At 46.4% G+C, this 20,695-nt stretch overlaps 1 protein-coding gene and 1 pseudogene across 1 annotated transcript in view; one reads left to right on the forward strand and one right to left on the reverse strand.

The window, feature by feature from the left end:
• LOC131925140 (carboxyl-terminal PDZ ligand of neuronal nitric oxide synthase protein) overlaps positions 1 to 20,695 on the forward strand; it is a 294,348-nt gene that overhangs the window by 31,658 nt on the left and 241,995 nt on the right. The gene's annotated exons all lie outside the window — the stretch shown is intronic.
• LOC131925649 (dolichyldiphosphatase 1-like) lies at positions 2,055 to 16,639 on the reverse strand (annotated as a pseudogene).

The following is a 20,695-nucleotide window of genomic DNA, read 5'->3' on the forward strand; positions in this document are numbered from 1 at the left end:
AAGCAAGCCTTTAATCCCAGGGAGTGGTGGTAGAAAACAGAAAGGCATATAAGGCGTGAGGACCAGAAACTAGAAGCATTTGGCCTGGTTAAGAATTTGGCCTGGTTAAGCATTCAGGCTTTTGAGCAGCAATTCAGCTGAGACCCATTCTGGATGAGGACTCAGAAGCCTCCAGTCTGAGAAAATAGGACCGGCTGAGAAGTTGGCCAGGTGAGGTTAGCTGTGGCTTGTTCTGTCTCTCTGATCTTCCAGTATTCACCCCAATAACTGGCCTCAGGTTTGATTTTATTAATAAGAACTTTTAAGATTCATGCTACATGGTGGTGGCATGGATGTTAGTCATCTGGTCACATTGTGTCTCTAGTTATAAAGCAGAGAGAGTTGAATGCTGGTGCTCAGCTTATTTTTTCTTCCCCCCTTTTCTACTCAGCCTAGGATCCCAGTCTGTGGGCTAGGACCACCCATGTTCAGGATAGCTTTCTGTCTTCAGTTAAACCTTCTTGGAAACATCCCACAGATAAGCCCAGAGGTGTGTCTCCCAGGTGATTCCAAATTTATTCAAGTTGACAGTGAAGATTAGCTCTCATTCTACCTTCTGCCTACATGTTTGTGTCTTTAATAAAACTGTGGAGTGAGTTTCTGTACTCCAATGAAATGATATAGGACTCTAGGGGGGTAAAGCATCCTGAAGGTTCTACCATGTTGTCCTCAGAGCCTGGTGCATTGATAGCTGTTCTGTGCTCCATCTTTGCAGGGGCATGCTGGGCCCAAAGTGTGTCAAGAAGAGGATGGTGGCACAGAGGTCACTGAAAGAAGTTGACAGGATCTTGGCAACCAGAGACAAGGATGAGAGCACACATACTCCTCTCCTCTTGAAGGCCTTGGGGGAGGTGACATTTGGGACTGGCAGCAGGCCTATGGTGGGTGATCTTGGTTCCTGTAGTGAGCACAGTTGCTTCTGAAGGAGAAGGACTGGCAGGTGGCCAAGCATGACTCAGTTGGCAAGACATTCACATATCAAGTGCAGAAATGAGTCTGGGTGCTCGGTGGAGTCCTGTCGGTGGGATGTGGTGTAGTGTAGGACTTAGGCTGTCTGGGAGGGTCTCTTCTTCTGCCTATGCACCTTTCTCATCTTAGGAGGCAGGGCAGCCACAATAGAATACCTGTCCCTAGTTGCAAGTGATGGGATGGTAAATGTGGCTTTGTTTTCTAGTCCATAGTCCTAGTTTAAGATGGCATGGTGTTTACACATAAACAAACAGTTTGAATGGGAAGGACTGTGGTGACTTTCATTGTGGAGCAGGTGGTGGAAGAGGCTGTGCTGTTCTTCAGCAGGACACAATCATCCTGCTCAGCTGGCACATCACTAGAGAAATGGACCACTAGACAATGTCTACGGAGAGACTTATAGAAGGGAGCTGGCTTATATTATTGTGGGAGTTGTTAGACAAGTCACAGGACAGTGTATCACGTGGGAACATTGATCAGGAAGGCGAAGCTGCTGTCCATAGGTGGAGTTCCTTCAGAGGGTTCCCATGCTGCTCTGCAGGTCTTCTGACTGAATCAGTCCCTCCAGGTCACCCAGGAGAATCTCCCTCTACATCCATTGACTAGGGCTCCTAATCACGAGCATAAATATCTTCACTCACAGCAACACCTAGACTTTTTATTGTTTGGCTGATTGTTGGGGACTTTATGCTCACCAGCTTGACAGAAAGATATCTTCATACTCTGTATTAGTCTTGGGAGTTGGATGCATTCATGTGGTCGGTCACTCAGTCCTCCTTCAACAGCTCTCCTGCTAAGACCTGATCTCACCTGTCCCCAATTACCAGCCCATTGGTTGTTTTGTTTTTGTTTTGCAACTTTATCTAATTCATCCTATTTATTTGTAGTTCTGTTTTTTAAGTTTGCTTTAATTGTCAAGTCTATCTAAGACCTCTCTCCTAGAATGAGTGGAAGGTCTTGCCGAGGAGATATATTAGTTAATTTTCTTGTCGCTGTGATCCAGCATCTGACAAGAAGCAAATTAGGAAAGGAAGAATTTATTTTGGTCAGTGTGAGGAGATGTAGTCCATCATGGCGAAGAAGGCATGGCTACAGATGGTTCCAGAGCTGCAGGAGAGTGTGGTTGCGACTCCTCATCTCTTCATACCTCAGTGGGTCAGGAAGCAGAGACAAGACATGAAAGAGGACCCGGCTATAAACCTCAGTGTCCTCCCCCACATCAACTCACTTCTTCCAGCTATACCCCATCTCCTAAAGATAGCATAACTCCCAAACAGCCCCCCAGCAGGGTCCAGCTATTCAAATGTATAAACCTGTGGTGACATTTTGTATCCAAACCACAATAGATGGGTTGGCATCTTCTCTACATTTGTTTCCTGCTAATCTGTGTCTATGCTGTACTATTCTGAGTTGCTTCTCAGAAACCAGTGTGTAGACGGATTTTTCTTTGGGCTGCCAGATCCCAAGAAACAACAGAGACTTATTATTAATTGTTATTATTAATTATTATTATTTCTAACTAGCTCTTATAACTTAAATTAACCCATTTCTATTAATGTACTCTTTACCTCATGGCTTTATTACCTCATTTTTGTGTTGCCCATCCTGCTTGCTCTGTGTCTTCTGCCCATCTCTGCCTCCTTCTTCCCAGTGTCCTCTCTGCTCCCCAAATCCTACCTAGTTATTGGCTGTTCAGCTTTTGATTAAACCAATCAGAGTGACACATGCTCATAGTGTACAAAAAGATTATTCCACAACATCAGTGGCTCATACTTATGACTTAACCTCAGCTTCCAGAATGGTCCAATTCTTGGCCTATCTTTTTATAGAAGAAGCAACAATATATTTCATTTGTTAGCATTTACTTTTTCATTCAACAGATATCATCCAGTGCCTCCATGAGCTGGACATCGTTCTGAGTTACATCTGGGATGTAACAGTGAAGAAGACAGAAGTAACCCTTGTTAGTTCTGAGAATTACAAGCTAGCCTCATTGTTAGAGGTATGGGTAGAAGGAGAGGAAGGAGACAAATTATAATAACATAAATAAAATGATGAACTATCTCAGATAGAGTTAAGTGCACTGAAGAAATCAAAGCGTTTAATGTGACTCTAAATTTGGTGGGTGCTTCCTGAGTTTGAATGTTTTGCTGGCTGCATGATGTGAGGCAAATGGCTTCAGCCCTCTGAACCTCTGTTGTAATATTAGTAAAAAAAGGACACGAATCAAGGAGAGATTTGGATTTGGGGATACCCACTGTGGGAACTGCTGCATGTGTTTATGAAAGGGGCCCTAGGAAGGCGAATTGTCTGGAAATGTCATTTGAGGTGGTTAGGGCTTTATCTTAGAGTGTGGCTTATAGGTCAGCATGAAGTGTCATGAAATACTTGTCAGAAACACTGACCCGTTGAGTCAAATGTGCATTTTACAAGATCTCCCGAGTGAGCCTGATACTCAGGTTGAGAAGCATGTCAGTAAGAGGCTGCAGGCAGTTTGGAAGCTGAGTGACAGGTCTAAACCATTGCACTTGGGTGGGAAGTGGGGGTGGGCAGTGCTGGGCATAAGGAGAGAGTGAGTTTCTTTGTGGAACTCACCACCCAGCTCCCAAATATTCACACATAGACTTTCTCTTTCTGATGAAGGCCCGGCCTTAGCTTGGCTTATTTCTAGCCAGCTGTTCTTAAATTATCCCATCTACCTTTTGCCTCTGGGCTTTTGCCTTTTTCTATTTCTGTATATCTTTTCTTTCCTTCTTATTCCGTGTCTGGCTGTATGGCTGAGTGGCTGGCCCCCAGCATCTTTCTCTCCTCCTCCTTTTCTCGCTCATCTCTTTCTTCTCTTCTTATTTATCCACTCTGCCTGGCAGCCCCGCCTATCCTTTCTCCTGCCTAGCTATTGGCCATTCAGCTCTTTATTAGACCAATCAGGTGTTCTAGGCAGACAAAGTAACATAGCTTCACAGAGTTAAACAAATGAAACACATCTTTTCATCATTACACAAATATTCCACAGCATAAATGAATGTAACACATCTTCAACTAATATTCCACAACAGCGAGTTGTAAAGGTAGTTTGTTTTTTTTTTCCCTCCCCAGAGTGAGGCTAGTCACTGAAGAATTGACTTAAAGGAAACCAAGTTTTGGGTCTGAAGGGATGGCTCCAAGCTGTTAAGTGCACTTGCAGAGGACCCAGATTTGGTTCCCAGCACCCACATGGTGGCTCACAACCATCTATAACTCCAGTTCCAGGGCATCTGACATCCTCTTTTGGCCTCTGCTAGCATTAGCCATGCATGTGGTACTTTAACATCCATGCAAACAAAACACTCATACACATAAAATTAAAAAAAACCTAACAACAAAATAACAACAAAATCAACCACGATTTCGGGTTCATCAAATCATAATGGCAAGTGTGCAGTTTTTAAATTCTGAGACTTGTCCTGGTGTCCGGACGGGGTGCTTCTCTTGGAGTCATCTTCAGACAGGAAAAGTGGATGACTGATTGAAAGGAACAATACATTGGAATTGGTCTTCACCAGAGGTCTTTCCACCTGTTGTTACTAGATAACTGACCCTGTGTTCGGAAACGTCTCCTTTAAGATCTGGGGTCAGCCTTTCTGGAGGCTGAGCCCACGATCTGGAAGCTTGGGTTCTGCTCACACCTGTATTGCCTCCTGTAGAAGCTGGGAACTGGCAGGCCATGGTCTGACCATCTTCCTTTGCCAATGCCCCTTTGGGGACTGGTCCTCGCAGCTGTGTCTCAAGCTGACTGCTTCCTGATGGTGCCCTGTAATAGCAGATCTGCTGATCCCCTCTGCCGAGTGCATCCCCAACAGGATGCTTCCCGTACGTTTCTGGGACAGACAATCTCATCTGTGGGGTGGAGAATCTTGCATGCCACATTTCGCAGAGGATTGTCCTATCGTCCTTCAGGTTCATCTCTTGTCCCTTTGAGACCTGTTAGACTCAAGATGTTTACTTCATTCAACACTGCCTTTGTGCTTAGCATTGCTCTGGTCTACTGTATTTACTCCTAAGCAGAAAGGTCTTACATGAGCTGTAGCTGGAGTCATAGTGCAGGACGTTGGGCTCAGTCCTAGTTAGGGACGTCTGTGGGTGTGAGAGCTCTCCCTCCTGAAATACTTTTGTGTCCCATAGCAAATGCAGGAGGTGGGTGAAACTCCAGCTTCGGTGCAGATCCTGGGTGGGTTGTGTCTTAGATGTTCTGTGGGGGAAGGCTTCACTCGGCTGCCTTTCTCCCCAGAACCTCCTTCGTAGGTGTAGTCTCCTCAGAGGGCTTTCAGTTCAATTCTCTTTGATGCTCCTATATAGATCTCGGCTCTTCTAGGGGGCAGGGGCGCATGGGAAGGAGGCAGCCTTTGTTCCCTCGTCTGAATCTGAGTTAAGCCCACTTTGTTTGAGTCACTTGAGCTCTCATGATGCTTCTTGCGCCTAGCTGTGTCTCTCAGAGCACCAGGGAATAAGAAGGGAGCGGAAAGTGCCCGTATGGATAGCATTAAGACATTTTCTTGGGCTTAATCTAATCATCAGAAAACGCTGGCTTCGGTCTCCTGGGGACAGGAGCTCATTTCATGCACCCTGTTCTGTTCTCGGTGGCTGTCTCTCCAGATAGTGTGGGTTTCCTTACATCTGTCTTGTCGCCAGCAGATTAATGCTGGCCAGTTGCGACTAGATTTGTGTGTGGATTTACTTGATGCTACTTAATGGATTACAGCCTGTGCCTGACACTTTAGTGCTCTCCTCCTCCCCCCTCCCTTCCCTCCCTCCCTCCCTCCCTCCCTCCCTCCCCCCTTCTCAATAGAGAATTTACCATCATTTTTCCTTTCTCTAGACAGGAATCATGAACTGAGCTACTCTAGCTATTATCCTGTTGAGCAAAAAGCAAAGGGACACAAGAACCCAGGGGTCAAACAATATGCCCAGGGGTCCCCTTGGAGGCGACCCCTCAGCCTGGTTGGCTGGCTTCCTTCCTCTTCACATTTGAGAGGTACTGCTGAGCTCAGTGGTGAAGGAATGTGTCATTGTGTGCCCCATAATAAAAGGGGAAGGAGCTGGTGCCCTGCCAGGCTGCAGTGAGGACGCTCTTTAGTTCCTCCTGTGAAGAGCCCAACTTATCCTTCCAGCTCTTCCAGGAAGGCTCTGAGGGGGAAAAGTGTGTGTGTGTGTGTGTGTGTGTGTGTGTGTGTGTGTGAGAGAGAGAGAGAGAGAGAGAGAGAGAGAGAGAGAGAGAGAGAGAGAGAGAGAGAATGAATCAGGACACAGGGGTCTACTGTCTCCTGGGAGCCTTAAAGACCCTTTGTGGCTGGCCGGCCATCGGATAGACAGGCCCACATACCTGTGCTTTGTTTACACTTTCTTACTATGTATCAGTCAAGATGACTTCCTGTAGCTTCTCTGTGCCTATTGCATTGTCTTCTGTCACAAGGGAATGAGAAGATACAGATGAAAAGATTATAAGTTGTCTCCTCCATCCCAAATGCTTACAAAGTGAGTTGTCCCGCCAATAGCACAGTCCACTCTTGACTTAAGAACAAAAGCACTCTGTCACAGTTTTTCCATGTGATTAACCTGTATTTGCGAGAGCTTTTACATAGCCACTGTTCTCTGAACTGATCTAGTAGTCATTCATATTTTAAAATCTGCTTGCTTATGGGCCCCGTATGTGGCTGGGGCTGTGCAGAGGGTGTGGTAGAGGTGGAGGTTGCATGCATCCTCTGGGAGGGTTCTGAGTTCCTCTGAGTCTCCAGCTTTGGCCTCTGTTTTAGTCAGGGTTACTATTGGTGTGATGAAACACCATGACCAAGAGCAAGTTGGCGAGGGACAGGTTTACTTTGTAATCTATCACCAAAGGAAGTCAGAAAGTCAGGGCAGGAACTCAAACAAGGCAGGAACCTGGGGGCAGGAGCTGATGCAGAGGCCGTGGAGGGGTGCTGCTTACCGGCTTGCTCACCGTGGCTTGTTCAGCCAGCTTTTTTTTTTTTTCTTTCCTCTTTTGATTTTTTTGAGACAGGGTTTCTTTGGGTAAACAGCTCTGGCTGTCCTGGAACTCACTCTCTAGACCAGATTGGCCTCAAACTCACAGAGATTCACCTGCCTCTGCCTCTCTAGTGCTCAGATTAAAGGCATGTGCCACCAGCGCCTGGCTGGAGGCATTTTCTTAACTGAGATTTCCTCCCTCTTAGATGTCTAGTCAGAACAGCCTTTCTACTCAGAAAACTGCCCCTGAACAGAATTTAGCATATCATTTCAGGGAGCCTGTGGCCTCTATAGAAAAATTCACCGGGGTTTTTAGAAGGGATGAGGGTCACTCATCTTGATGATATGGGAAGTATTATAATTTGCCATCAATTGCAGCATTTGAGGGGCAGGTAGAGATACCAGTTTTTTCTTAAAACAAAACAAAACAAAAAACCCAACACATTTATTTAGTGTATGTGCCATGGTGTGTGTGTGTGTGTGTGTGTGTGTGTGTGTGTGTGTGTGTGTGTAGATCAGAGGACAACTTGAGGGAGTTGGTTCTCTCTTTCTACCATGTATATTCCAGGGATCAAACTCAGGTCTTCAGGTCTGGCAGCAAGAGCCTTTACCTGTTGAGCAATCTCACCTGGCCTGGGTATCTTCCTTTTAAAGAAAGATCTAGAAACAAACACTCTATTGCCATAACAACCAAAGAGGGGCTGGCTACTCAGGGACTTTTGGCAGGAATTATTCTAGTAGCTTGTGGGGCAGCACAGCCGGTCTGGAGAGTCTGTGGACAAGTTCCAAAAAGGGCTTTACTCTCTGAGTTTACAGGCACAAGCCGATGTGAAACCTGATTAACTGGGAAGGATTTACTAGAGGTAACCATACCAGCATGGAGCCCGGGTGCCTGTGTTTCCCTGAGGACTGCACAGCTTCTGTTGAAAAGTGAAATCTCTACCGGGTTCTCAACAGCCTACAAAAGCCCCCAAACAAAACACAACAAAAACAACAAATGGCACAGTGTAAGCAAAGCACTGTGTTGTGGATGCTCTTTTTTGTTGTTGTTGTTTTTCAATGATGTTTAAAAGTTGCTAACTCCAAGAGGGCTCAGTCTAAAAGAAGGAGTAGAGACCTACTCGCGTGACACTCTTTTTCTCTGTGAGAAGGGTTGTGATTGTCTCCCCCATTTTCTGTGCAGGTCTAGCTTTTTCTTGATTCCCAGAGCACTTGGCTTCCTCCAGGGCTGGCCCCTCAATCTCGTTTCTTAAGGTTCCAAAGGGCAACACCAGGGATTCTTGATGAATAAGGGGACTTACAGGGACACTTGGAATTGCCTGGGATTGTCCTCTGGGGACTCGAAGTGTGAGGCGTATTAGGGATCATTGGCTCACCGTGATGGAAACGGATGGCGAGGAGGAGGAAGCATGGGCGGTAACAGTCTGTGCGCAGCCCAAGAGGAAAAATATGATCTGATGTGAGTGGTGGGATGTCTTCATGCTGTTGGTGGCAGTGACATTTCCTTTAACCTCTTAAGAAAGCTGTTGGGTTTTAAGTGGCTGTGTATGCATATGTATGGGCTGTGTGTGTTGGTACATGCATATAGGTACACAGATCCTCTCATCAAATCATGCTGTATCTGAGAACCTACCCTAAAGAAGGCCTCAGTATGGCCAATTGCTTTGTACATTGTATGTTTACGTTCATGTGGTTTTACCAGTGTGGCAATGAAAAGTGGAAATGCAGCTTGAGTGTTCACAACTGAGGAATTATTCTGCACGTCATTTGGCTGACAGGAATCTGTGCACTCATTCAGCTGATTGGCAGGTAGGAAACAAGGACAAAACTGGCAGTCTGGTCCAGGAACTAGGCAGAGGATTGTTCTAGATTTTCTCCTTCACTTTTAAACATGTTCTCTGTATTCACTGTGTACAGTTTCCCCAGAGTTGTCTCCGAATCATCTCCACTCCTGACTGCATTCCTCGGCAATCTGCTGCTGCCCAGAGTGTGGATGCCTCCGCTCTTTACCCTGGAGTTTGTTTTTCATGGATATGGATACTATGCTGGCTAGTTTTATGTCATCATCTTGATATAGATAGAGTCCTTATAAAAGAGGGAACCTCAATTGAGAAAATGCTCCCACCAGATTGGTCTGTGGGCACCCCATTTGGGCATTTTCTTGATTGATGATTGATGTGCGAGGGTCCACCTTACTGTGGGCAGTGCCACCTCTGGGCTGGTGGTTCTGGGTGCTATAATAAAGCAGGTTGAGCAAGCCATGGGGAACAAACTAGTAAGTAGCACCCCTCCATGGCCTCTGCATCAGCTCCTACCTCCAGGTCCCTGCCCTGCCTGCCCTCAAGGACTGACTGTGACTTGGAAGTGTGAGATGAAACCAGCTCCTTCCTCCCTAGGTGCTTTGGGCATGGTGCTTATTCACAGCAACAGAAACCCTAACTAAGACAGACTCTGAAAAGAGACCCATGCTAGGCCGGAGACATGGCTTAGTTGATAAAGGATTTGGTGTACAAGCATGTAGGCCCCAGTTTGATAACCAGAATGCGTGTAAGAAACTAGGCATGATGGTGCATGTTTCGAACCCTAATGTTGAGGAACTGAATGCAAGTGGATCCCTGAGGCTCAACTGGCCAGCCAGCTTGGCAAGTGAGAGACCTTGCCTTAAAAAACAATGTGAGGTATATTCTGAGAATGACACTGAGGTTGATTTCTGGTTTTTACACACACACACACACACACACACACACACACACACCCCTACACTGGGGTTCCCTGATTCCCTTTTACTCACATCACTGCAGCAGTAGGGTTCCCCATCTGGTTTTTACACACACACACACACACACACACACACACACACACACACACAGAGACCTACACTGGGGTTCCCTGATTCCCTTCTACTCACCTCACTGCAGGAGCAGGGTTCCCCATGATATACAGGCCTGAGTCCCAGATTTTCTTCTGAAAGCTCAGCGCCTTCTACCTCGTTGTGTTTGGAACACTGCCTTTGAGGGGTAATGGATCCATTCCTGGAGTTGAGAGATCCAGTCCAATAGCTTCACTTTGCTGATGAGGAAGTGGAAGCTGAGTGACTTGTCCCAAATCTCACAGCTGGTGGTGACAGGGATGGGTAACCCCACTTTCAGAGGAGTGCAGTGCTTTTAGTTAGCTTTGTAGCTACACAGGGTCTTAGTAGGTGCATTTATAGGGTGACGTCATCCTACAGGGCACTCAGCACCATGCCCCTTATCACCAGAAGAAACAACAGGGACTGTGAAAACGAGCAAGAATTCATTCTTCACAGAGGAAGAACTCTTCCGTTATTGTCTGGACTGTATCAGGGTGGTAGCACCTTACCTCCCTGCAGGTGTTGGGTAAGGGTTTTGGTAATATGTCCACACAGGGGACGTGAAGTAATCATTGAAAGTTTGCAGCCAGAGCAGACTAACTCATTCATGAGAAATTAAAGACATTTGAAGCAAGATTATTGCAATACAGGTGAACCTCTGTTTTAAGACTTAGTATTTAAAAGCTGGAATTTATGGATACATAAATTTGAGTACCACAATTTAAAATTTTACAAAACAATTGATTTCAGGATATATTTAAATAGAAAACTCGAGTTGACTATTATAGGATTATTTACTGACATTTCCCCTACATTATAGCAAAATAGCAATAGTATAAAGCAAGACACGCACACACACAACTTTCTAATTGAGGTAAAATTATACAATCATCATCATTTTGTGTTTTAACACTATGTAGCCTAGGCTGGCTCTGAACTTACTAAATAGTGAAGGCTAGCCTTGAACTCCTAATCTGTTTGCCTCTACTTCACAAATGCTGGCATTTCAGGCATGTGCTACCACACCCCAAATCCCTCCCCAAAATATTTTGTTGTTTTGATATCTAAAATATATGACTCTAAATTCAAAGCTATTAACAGGGCATATTCAGAGACTGTGCGGCATTGTGTGCCCCTCACCCAGTATGTACACATGAATTTGTTCGTTTGGGGGTTGTCTTTTTAGTGTTTCTCTTGCAAATGTGACTCTCCCTAAGTCCCTACATGCTAGGGAGTTTTACATCCACTATTGCCACTCCCCACCCCCTCTGTAAGTGTTTTTGAAGCAGGGTCTCATTTAGCCCAGGCTGGCCTTGAACTACTGATCCTCCTATGAGCTGGGATGAAAGGTGTGCAACCACACCCAGCGGTTGTTTTCTGTTATTTTGAACTCATTTCAAACAGAGAGAATGGCAGCTGCCAACTAGGATGAAGAACGACAATTTATCTTGCGTTTAGCTTTTCCCTTCCTTCTATTCATCAGTGCACGTACACACACACACACACACACACACTTCTTTCCTTGAACCACTTTTTAAAAAGTTTTACCTATTTTGTGTGTATATATGTGAAACTGAGTGTGTATGTGTACTGCATGTGTGTGGTGTGTGTTTGTGTACTGCATGTGTGTGGTGTGTGTTTATGTACGGCATGTGTGTGGTGCCTGTGGAGGATGAGAGAGGCCATGAAACCCTCTGCATCTGGAGCTACATGTAGTTGTGAGCCCATGCCTGTTGCGGGTGCTGGGAACTGAGCTCTGGTCCTCAGGAAGAGCAGCAGATATTAACTTTTGAGCCATCTCCCAGCCCTTTCCTGAACCACTTGAAAGGGACTTGCTTACATGAGTTTCTTTATCCCTGTGTACTTCTGTGCAGATTCCCAAGAACAATAGTGTTTCCTCACATACAGCACCACTGTCAAGTAAAGACATGAATAGTGGTGCAATACCTATTAGTTATGTTTCTGATTGCTTTAACAAGGGCTAGCGAGATGTTTAGTGGGTAAAGGTGCTTGTTGCCAATCCTGAGGACCAGAGTTCGATCCCCAGGACCCAGATTGTAGGAGAGGACTCCTGCAAGCTGTCCTCTGACCTCTACACATGCGTAATGGCACATATAACCCCTCCCCCAAATAAAGAAATAAATTAAAAAAAATAAACAATATCTGACAAAAGAACCTGAAGGAAGTTGATTGTGGCTCACAGTTCTAGACTTCAGTCCACCTTAAGGAAGGAAGTTGATTGTGGCTCACAGTTCCAGGGTTCAGTCCACCTTAAGGAAGGAAGTTCATTGTAGCTCACAGTTCCAGGGTTCAGTCCACCTTAAAGAAGGAAGTTGATTGTGGCTCACAGTTCTAGACTTCAGTCCACCTTAAAGAAGGAAGTTGATTGTAGCTCACAGTTCCAGGGTTCAGTCCATCATGGCAGGGAAGTTACAGATGCCTGTGAGCTGCCTAATGTGGGTACTAAGAACTGAACTTAGGTCCTCTGCAGTACCTGCTCTTAGCCATTGGCCATCTCTCCAGACCCCCCTAGATCTAAATTATATTTCTCTAAATTGCAATTCAGTTTTCTCAATAGTATTTGCCACATTAATTTTTCCCACTTATTAGAAATAATAGCTTTATTATGTTACATTGTCCTTGGGGACATACTCATTCAACTGAACCGAAAATGCCATCTCTAGTCTCCCATTGTTTAAGTCTGATCGCAGAGTTTTCATTCCTTCTACACATTTACAAAAAATGTCACCATACCATAATGAAATATTCAACATTCTATTAAATATTGATAATTTTCTTCATCATTATTCAACAACTCTTAATGAAAACTCCTCATACGAATGTCTGTATTCTAAACCTGTTTCTCTGTGATCTTTCTTCAATAGGACTTGGCTTTCCCTCCTCATTATCGTCTGTGTCCCTCCTCTCTCATCCTGTGAGTGCAGATATTTACATGTCTGCTGTTTGCAAGGTAATTTGTCAGTGAATGTCAGTGCAGGGAATGGATAAGTGGGGGAAGATTTTGCTCCATGGTTGACCCCTGGAAGACATGCTTCTGAACCTCCGGGGATCTGCTGCAAGACGCAATTCTCCACTGCTGGCTCAGTTTGGTGGCCGTTGAGTCACTCCGGGGTGGGCCTGATGAATCCTTTGATTTTTTCTCTCAGTCTCTGGAGAGTCTCATTTCCCTTTGACAACCCCTGGCTTGATGTCCCGCTTTCTCTGCATACTGAGATTCATAAGGACTTAAATGAGTTATGCTTTTGCAAGTTGAATTGACCAAGTTTTGTGAATTTAAACATTCATTTTTAGATTGATTGCTTTTATGTGTGTGTCTTGTCAGCTCATATGTATCTGTATCACTTGTGCGCCTGGTGATGTCAGAAAAGGGCATTGGATGGCCCGCATCTGGAGTTACAGGAGGTTGTTAGCCACTATGTGGGCACTGGGAAGTGAACTCCAGTTCCCTGTAAGAACAAGTGCTCTCAACCACTGAGCCCCCTCTCCAGCTCCTTTATTTATTCATTTCCATTGATTTCTTTGTTTAGACAGGGTCTTAAAATGTGCCAGGCTAGCCTTAAACTTGCTGACTTCGTGATCCTCCTGTCCACACCTCTGAAGTGTTAGAATTACAAGTGTGTACCACCATGGCCAATTTTATGCGGTGCTGGGGATCTCATCCAGGGCTCCTTCCATGCTGGGCATGGTACCAACTAAGCTACATCCCCAGCCATCTGAGCGCTTTTTGAGACAGTGTCTTCCTCCAAGCTAGCCTGACGCAGACCGCGGAGCCCAGCCCCTGTGAACGTTCTCATGCCAAGTGCTTTGAACTCTGGGCTAAGCTCTCTCTTCTGTTGTCTTCATTTCTTGTGTTCACGCCTCCTCCGTGATGCCGCTGAAGGCCTCATCTGGCAGTTCTAGGCCTCTGTGTCTGCCCTCCTTGGAATTATTTGTCTAGTCATTTTGGCCTATGGTCACACGTGCCTTATGTCATCGTCTTGCTGTTTTCTCTAAGTGACTTTCCCTTCAATAAATAAAGCTAGCCTCTATGCCATCCAGCTTCGCCTTTTAACAGCCCCCTTCCATCACAGCCCATTACACCACAGTTTAAACTTTGTATGCTGCTTAGGCAGGTCTTGTCACCTCCAAGAGCTCATAGCATGCTTTCCCCCATTTATGCCTGCCTTGTTTTCCTGACCCAGGTGTCCCCTGATTCCCTCAGGTCAAACGCTGCATCTCGGACATTGTTTCTGACCTCAGCCTCCTTGCAAAGTCCTGCCGACCCTTCTGAGTCCTCAGGACGCTGATGCCAGTCTTGGAGGGGCCCCTAGCTCCTTGAGGTTGGACATTCTCTTTTATTGAGCTTCTCTCCCTCTTGGTGAGCATGCTGTTGGTTCCATAGCCACCCTTGTGTGCTGAAGAATGAATGAATCCAATGTTTCGCAGGTACAAGTCCTTCCCTTTGAAAACCCAAGCAGTGTTGAGAGAGCTTGAGACTCTGCAGAACACAGATACCATGCTGACAGTATCTGTGATTTGATTTATCATATTAATTCTTTCTATCTAAATTGTATGTCACTTAAGGCCAGGGCCTCTCTAACTCCCACAGTAATGAATGTGATTAATAAATTGCTTGAGACTAACTTGTACTTGTTGGCTTAGTTGTAGAGTCTAAGGCTTTCTGTAGGGAACGGCTTTGCTAGACGTGGTATTCCGGTTTCTCCCCCCTTAGCCACCGTACCACCAGGTCCACCTTCTTTTTTCAGAGTTTCAGATTTCATTTTGAAACAATTTTATTTTCTTAAACCACCTCACACTGGGCTTGTCTCAAGCAAAAAGTCAAAAATAAAAATCCTAGGCGAAAGGGAGGGAATGTGCCTGACTACCTCCCTAGAAACCAGCCCTGGCCCTGGCATCTGGAGGGGCTTGGACACGGCCTTTAACTAACACAAAAAGAAAGCACCAAACACTTGTGCTTCAGCCGCAGGTTAGGACCTCCATGGAGAAAAGGGGGAGGGAGGGTTCGAACACAGTCCCCAGGGGCTGCTGCAGTTCCGGAAGCATCTCCACAACTGTGGCAGGCCGACTCGGAGAGAGGCCCTAAGAGGGACTCCTTGCAGCCGGGCAGGTGAGGGTCGGAGAGCCCATACCCAGGCAGCCTCCAGGGCAGGCCAGGAAGGACAGGGACAGATCCAGAGCACACAGGACAGCTGATGGGGGAGGGTGTCAGCACTGCCACACTGCCAGAATCCTAGCTCCTGGTTCCTCTGTTTGTTCAAGTGGGGATGAAGACAGACAGACTGCCACTGGATGGCCAGACAAAAGGAGCTGTAAACGCTTGGGCGGGCTCACCCCTGTGTGCAGGCTCTTTTGTCAGGAAGGGATAGAGGACCATGGAAAGCCCTTGTGATGTTGGGTGAGTCTAGGGAAGAACGCAATGACAGCAGCCCACAGATGGGTGCTCGCTCTGGGCCTCGCCCCCAGGCAAGGCAACACTGACAAGGTCCTGGAGTGGGGGCAGGGAGGGCAGGGGAGGCCTCACTCATGGCCCCAGGCCCCAGGCTCCACTCAGGTCCAACAGGAGGCAGGCCGCCCCAGCTCAGGGCACCGGGCCTGGGAGCTGCCCGGGGCCCCTTTGTACACAGGGCAGCCACCGTGGAGCAGCCTCTTCAGCCTGAACTCCACAATCCCCAAAAATAGTGTGCACTCCACCACCTGGAGTTCCTGGTCTCAAGACCAGAGGACCAAGCTCCCTGCTCTACCCAACCCAGGGCCCATGCCAAGAGCACTTTCCACCTAGTCAGGAGCTAGCAGTAGCAGAGCCAGGGTCTCTGGCCACGTGACCCACAGACAGTAGGCCCTCCCTGGGTCCTCGCTGAGGGCCTCACTCAGCCCTTTGGTCTACCATATCCATTAAAATTAAAATAAGAAAAAAAAAAAGGCTCCACTTGGTGACTTGGGTCTGTCGAGGTCTCTGCTTCCCCCCTCCCTCCATCATCCTGTCCTTCCTGGGAGGCGTGGCTCAGGCCAGCTTCGGGGGCTTGACCCAGCCACACCCACCAATCACTGCAGCTTTGTCCTGGCTTGCGGTGTCTGTTCCTAGCTTCTGCCCTGGTTACTGTGTACTCAAACCAGAGCACATTGGAAATGAGGCTCGTGCCCCGGATGAGGAAAAACTCGGAGATGGGCCAGGCTGCTACCCTGGGGAACAGTGGGGTGAGAACGTCTTGGGTGAAGATGAACCAAGGATGGCCATGAGGCTTCCAGCAATACCCCCATAGAGCACCTGGCTCCAGGTGTGGTACAGCAGGTAGACCTTGATATAAGAGACCAGAAAGGCTGCGGTGAGGAGCCCTAGGGTGAGCACATGCCTCCACAGCAAGTCCAAGAACCTGGCGTTATTTGTTTGATGAATTCTTAAATATAGGAATAGGAAGGAATAGACGGAGAAGAACCACATAACTGGGAATGGCTGGAGGGCATCCCGTCCTTAGTGCCCACTGCCGTGTGTGGGCCTCCACAGGGCCGAGGCTCCAGGATGGTGTGTTTGATCAGCCAGTTGACACCTTCATTCAGTGCCAGGCCCCCGAGGAATGAGATCGTGTGTAGCTCCCGCTTGAATATGATGAGGGTCACAAAACCAACAATAACAAAAATAGGGCTGAGGCTCAGGTAGGCAAGGGGGTGGCCAGAGAGATCACCTGCAGGGTATTCAACGTGGGTGAGGGTCACCGGCCGCCGTGAAGCGGGGAGCGAGCTCTGTCCGTCTGCTGCCATCTTACCCGGAGACGGGGCCCAGGTCCACCTTCTTAGTGTCAAATTTATTGCAGGATAGCACTGGCTATCATCCATTGAGCTCCTGTTCTGACAGCGGCTCTAATAAAAACAGGCCTGTAGAGAAGGAGGCATTTTTTTCCATTCTGCAGATGGGGAAACCAAGTCACGAAGAGGTTAAGAAATGGGACCAAGGTCTCAAGGCTCTAAGTGGTAGCAGTGTAATTTGAACGCATTGTAGGGACTGTAGTCCTCGCCAGCAAGTGTAGGAGTGGGTTTTGCTTGTCTCCAGTGCTTTGCGGCCTCTCTGCGCGTTGGTAGCATAGCTGTTGAGTCTTCAGCTCCCTGCTCCATATCTCAGGCAGTAACTATGACCATTCCGGGACTCTCTGAAAGCCTTGTTCCTGCCATTTCCCAAGAACAGGAGGAACAGACAAGGATATTAGAATGTCTCTGCTGTGCTTTCCATTAGGGCAAGTCATTGGCCAAGGCAGGGGAGAGTCTTCCTAGAAGCTTCCTTTATATTGAGCAGAATGAGAACCCTGAGAGGCCGCCACATGTAGTACCTTCTCACCTGACTGTGGGCTCAACCTCCCTAGGCAGGTGCTACACTGGTTACATTAAAGTAAACACCCTGCCCAGTGTGTGCCATGGCATTTAGTGGGTGAATGGGCTGCTAATCTCAGAATCACCTGAGGGCCAAACAAAAATGATACCAATCCTTGGGCTTTTCTCTAGACCTAACAGACTAAGATTTGCTAAGTTAGGACAAGTAGATCCAATTTTAATTCTCCTCCATATTTTTGTAGATGGAAAAAAATTAAAATTTAAGGATGTGCATAGTAACATATGAGAGGCAAAAATGCTTTCCTATTTTCTCATGATTTTTACAACCGGAGGGGTTTCCTCTTCAGACTTCCAGAGTGGAGGTCGATGAATACAGAGGGACACATGAGCGTTCAGGACTTGTATGAATTTTACATGTGGTTGAACATTTGAGTGGCTGCTTGTGTTCTATCCCTGCTGTCAAGTGTGGGGACTCACCGCATTTCTTCAGTCTTGAGGCCTCACAGTGCCATTGGAAGTAGATATACAAGCACATTATCTCTGTAGATGGCAGCTGATCCTGCGGCGACTGACAGGGCCCTGTAAGGCATGAAGTGGGCTCAGTAGGGTCTTCATTGTGTTAGCTGTAGAGGTAGGTGGGGGTTAGAACTGTGGCTTCCCACTGAGAGCTGCTTTCGGTGATAGTTGTAAACAGCCTGATCCAAGAGCAGTGAGTGTCCTTGCAGGCAGGGATACTTCCCAGTGCAGCTGGAAAGTGTTCCAAGGTGATTTGGTTTATCGACTGTCCAAGCTCTGCAGCATGTTGTGTGATAAAACTTTTCCTGGGGAGATGCAACACCTACGTCTACTCACCCCAGATAGGGAGCCCACGACACACCGAAGTAGGAATACCACCAGTTTGTTTTGGTGAACCAATGAGTTTTATTGGGGTTACTTAGAGGACCATGGGGGAGGGGGTACTTATGGGAGCAGTAATAACTCAAAGACAGCTGCATCACCAAAGCCCACCCCAGCGTGGGTGAGTGACAGCTCACAAAGCTGGGAACCTGGAGCACACTGGAGAGGGTCCTTTCCTGTGCCTCAGTTGTTCTAAACCTCAGAGTCTTCTTTGCAGCTTTCCGTGACAAGCAACAGTCCCTTTTATGGACTTCTTGGACCATTCTGTGGGCTCTAGTGTTGTCTGGTGGCATCTTTGGGATGTGACTAAGATAAAGAGAAGAGGGAAACCAATTTTCTCCTTTGTACTTCCTTGGACACTTTGGGGAAGTGTCTGTGTTTCTCCATTCCTTAAGTTTCTAACCTGTGAACTAGAAGCAACAGTGTGCCTGGGTTGAATGAGAGAGACTATATGGAAATACTTTGAAACCAGAAACTGCACAACAGAGGGTCCTTTAATTGACTGTTGAGTAATCTAGTCTAGTAATGATGGCACATATGTGATCCTAGACATGTGGCCCCCAGGCCTGCATAGGAAGGTGGGCTGAAACACTTGACCATCATGAAGGTTATAGGAAGTTTTCAAGTGTGGTTGTTGGAATGTGAAGGTCATGGGACACCGGACTTTGCCAAATACTGCCACATGCATTACTCCTTCTACCCGAAAGTGATCGCATCTTGGACTTTGGAGGAAGGAGAAAGCGCATGTCAGTTATACCTCCCCAGGCAAGGGACTCTCATGAGGGCAGAGATACTTCTGGGGAAGATAGGAAAGATTGGGTGCAGAGCCAGTTAGTATTAAGTCATTTTTTAACCACTTTGATCACAACTTAGGTAAAAATCACCTTATGTCTTAGTTAGAGTTCTATTGCTGTGAAGAGACACAGCAGCTCTTATAAAGGAAAACATTTAATTGGGGCTGGCTTACAGTTTCAAATGTTTAGTCCATGATCATCATGGTGGGACATGGTGGCGTGCAGGCAGACATGGTGCTGGAGAAGGAGCTGAGAATTCTACATCTTGATTGATCCACAGGCAGCAGAAGCATCTGTGTCCCACACTGAGCATAGCTTGAGTAAAGGAGACCTCAAAGCCTCCTCCCCACCCCTGCAGTGACGCACTTCCTCCAACAAGGCCACACCTACTCCAACAAAGCCACACCTCCTAACAGTGCCATTCCCTATAGGGGCCACTTTCTTTCTTTCTTTTTTTTTTTTTTTTTTTTTTTTTTTTTTAAATATTTGCCACTTTCTTTCAAACCATCACACCTTAATAGAGAGGTAGTCAAGAAAATCCAGAGTCCTCCCTGAGTGGCCGGTGTGTGTGATGGAACTAGGAGACTTGCCTTTAATTACCCAGTGAGATGAGCTCATGGGAATGCGACAATTATTACTCATGATAACTTCATAATTATTCAACTGAGTTTCAGCTCATTAAAGTAACACGTAACGTGATGGTAACCTTATTCTGAAACTCTGTCTCTGATATAAAACTTTCTTCTGATGTCAGAAATCTAAAGCACAGCTTCCTGGGTCACATCTCCACATTGAGTTGTGAAGCCCTGTGACACCAGGGGTGGCCTCTGAACCCCTCAGTGTGCCTTGGTTACTAGGGCTCTGGGGGGCTATTATGGCCCAAGATCCATTTCTAGAACTGGTGCTCCATTCTTGCGGGGACTCCCCACCTTCCTTGAATCCACAGTTCCTTGTTTCTTTGAGCTACATGGTTTTTGTCTTTTCTTTGTGATCGCTTTTGATTGTCCTTGAAACTTTTGTGTCAGTGAGGCGTAGTGTGGTAGTAATTGATGTGATGTAGTATTACCTGGTGACTTAGATGTCTGACCCATGGCTTAAGGTTCTTTTGAGTTGAGTCTATAGCAGTCATGGACCTAAATTTCTCTCTAGGTACATATTATTATCTTATCTATTCTTAGTCTGAACCAAGTCTGGTAGATTTCATGTCCTTTTTTTGGTTACTATTGTGCCTGAATCCAGAGACCCATTTATAGTTTTCTCTAGAAGTATATAAATAAGATCATGCTATAGCACTGTTTCATAGTTCTAAACCAGTGGGTCTCAATCTTTCTAATGCTGTGACCCTTTAATACCTCATGTTGTGACCCCACATAAAATTACTTTTATTGCTACTTTATAACTGTAATTTTGCTACCATTATGAATTGTAATGTAAATATTTTTGGAGATAGAGGTTTGCCAAAGGGGTTGAGAACTGCTGTTCTAAAGTATGGTTTCAAATTTTTATTACATTTAGTGTGTGTGTGTGTGTGTGTGTGTGTGTGTGTGTGTTCCCGTGAGTGCGCCCACATCTGCCTGCCTGCCTGACATGGTATACATTTGGTGATCGGAGGACAGCCTACAGAAGTTCAGTTCTGTCCTTCTGCTACATGGGCTATGGAGATTAAACTCAGGCCACTAGGCTTTATGGCAAGTACTTTTAACCACTGAGACATCTTGCTGGCCTAAAGTATGATATTTTATATCAACTAGATTTTAGGGGGGAAATCTCTCTTCTCTGGCATTAGTAAAAATTGTTGATGCTT

Source organism: Peromyscus eremicus, chromosome 15, assembly GCF_949786415.1.
Source record: "Peromyscus eremicus chromosome 15, PerEre_H2_v1, whole genome shotgun sequence".
In the NCBI taxonomy this organism is placed as follows: domain Eukaryota; kingdom Metazoa; phylum Chordata; class Mammalia; order Rodentia; family Cricetidae; genus Peromyscus; species Peromyscus eremicus.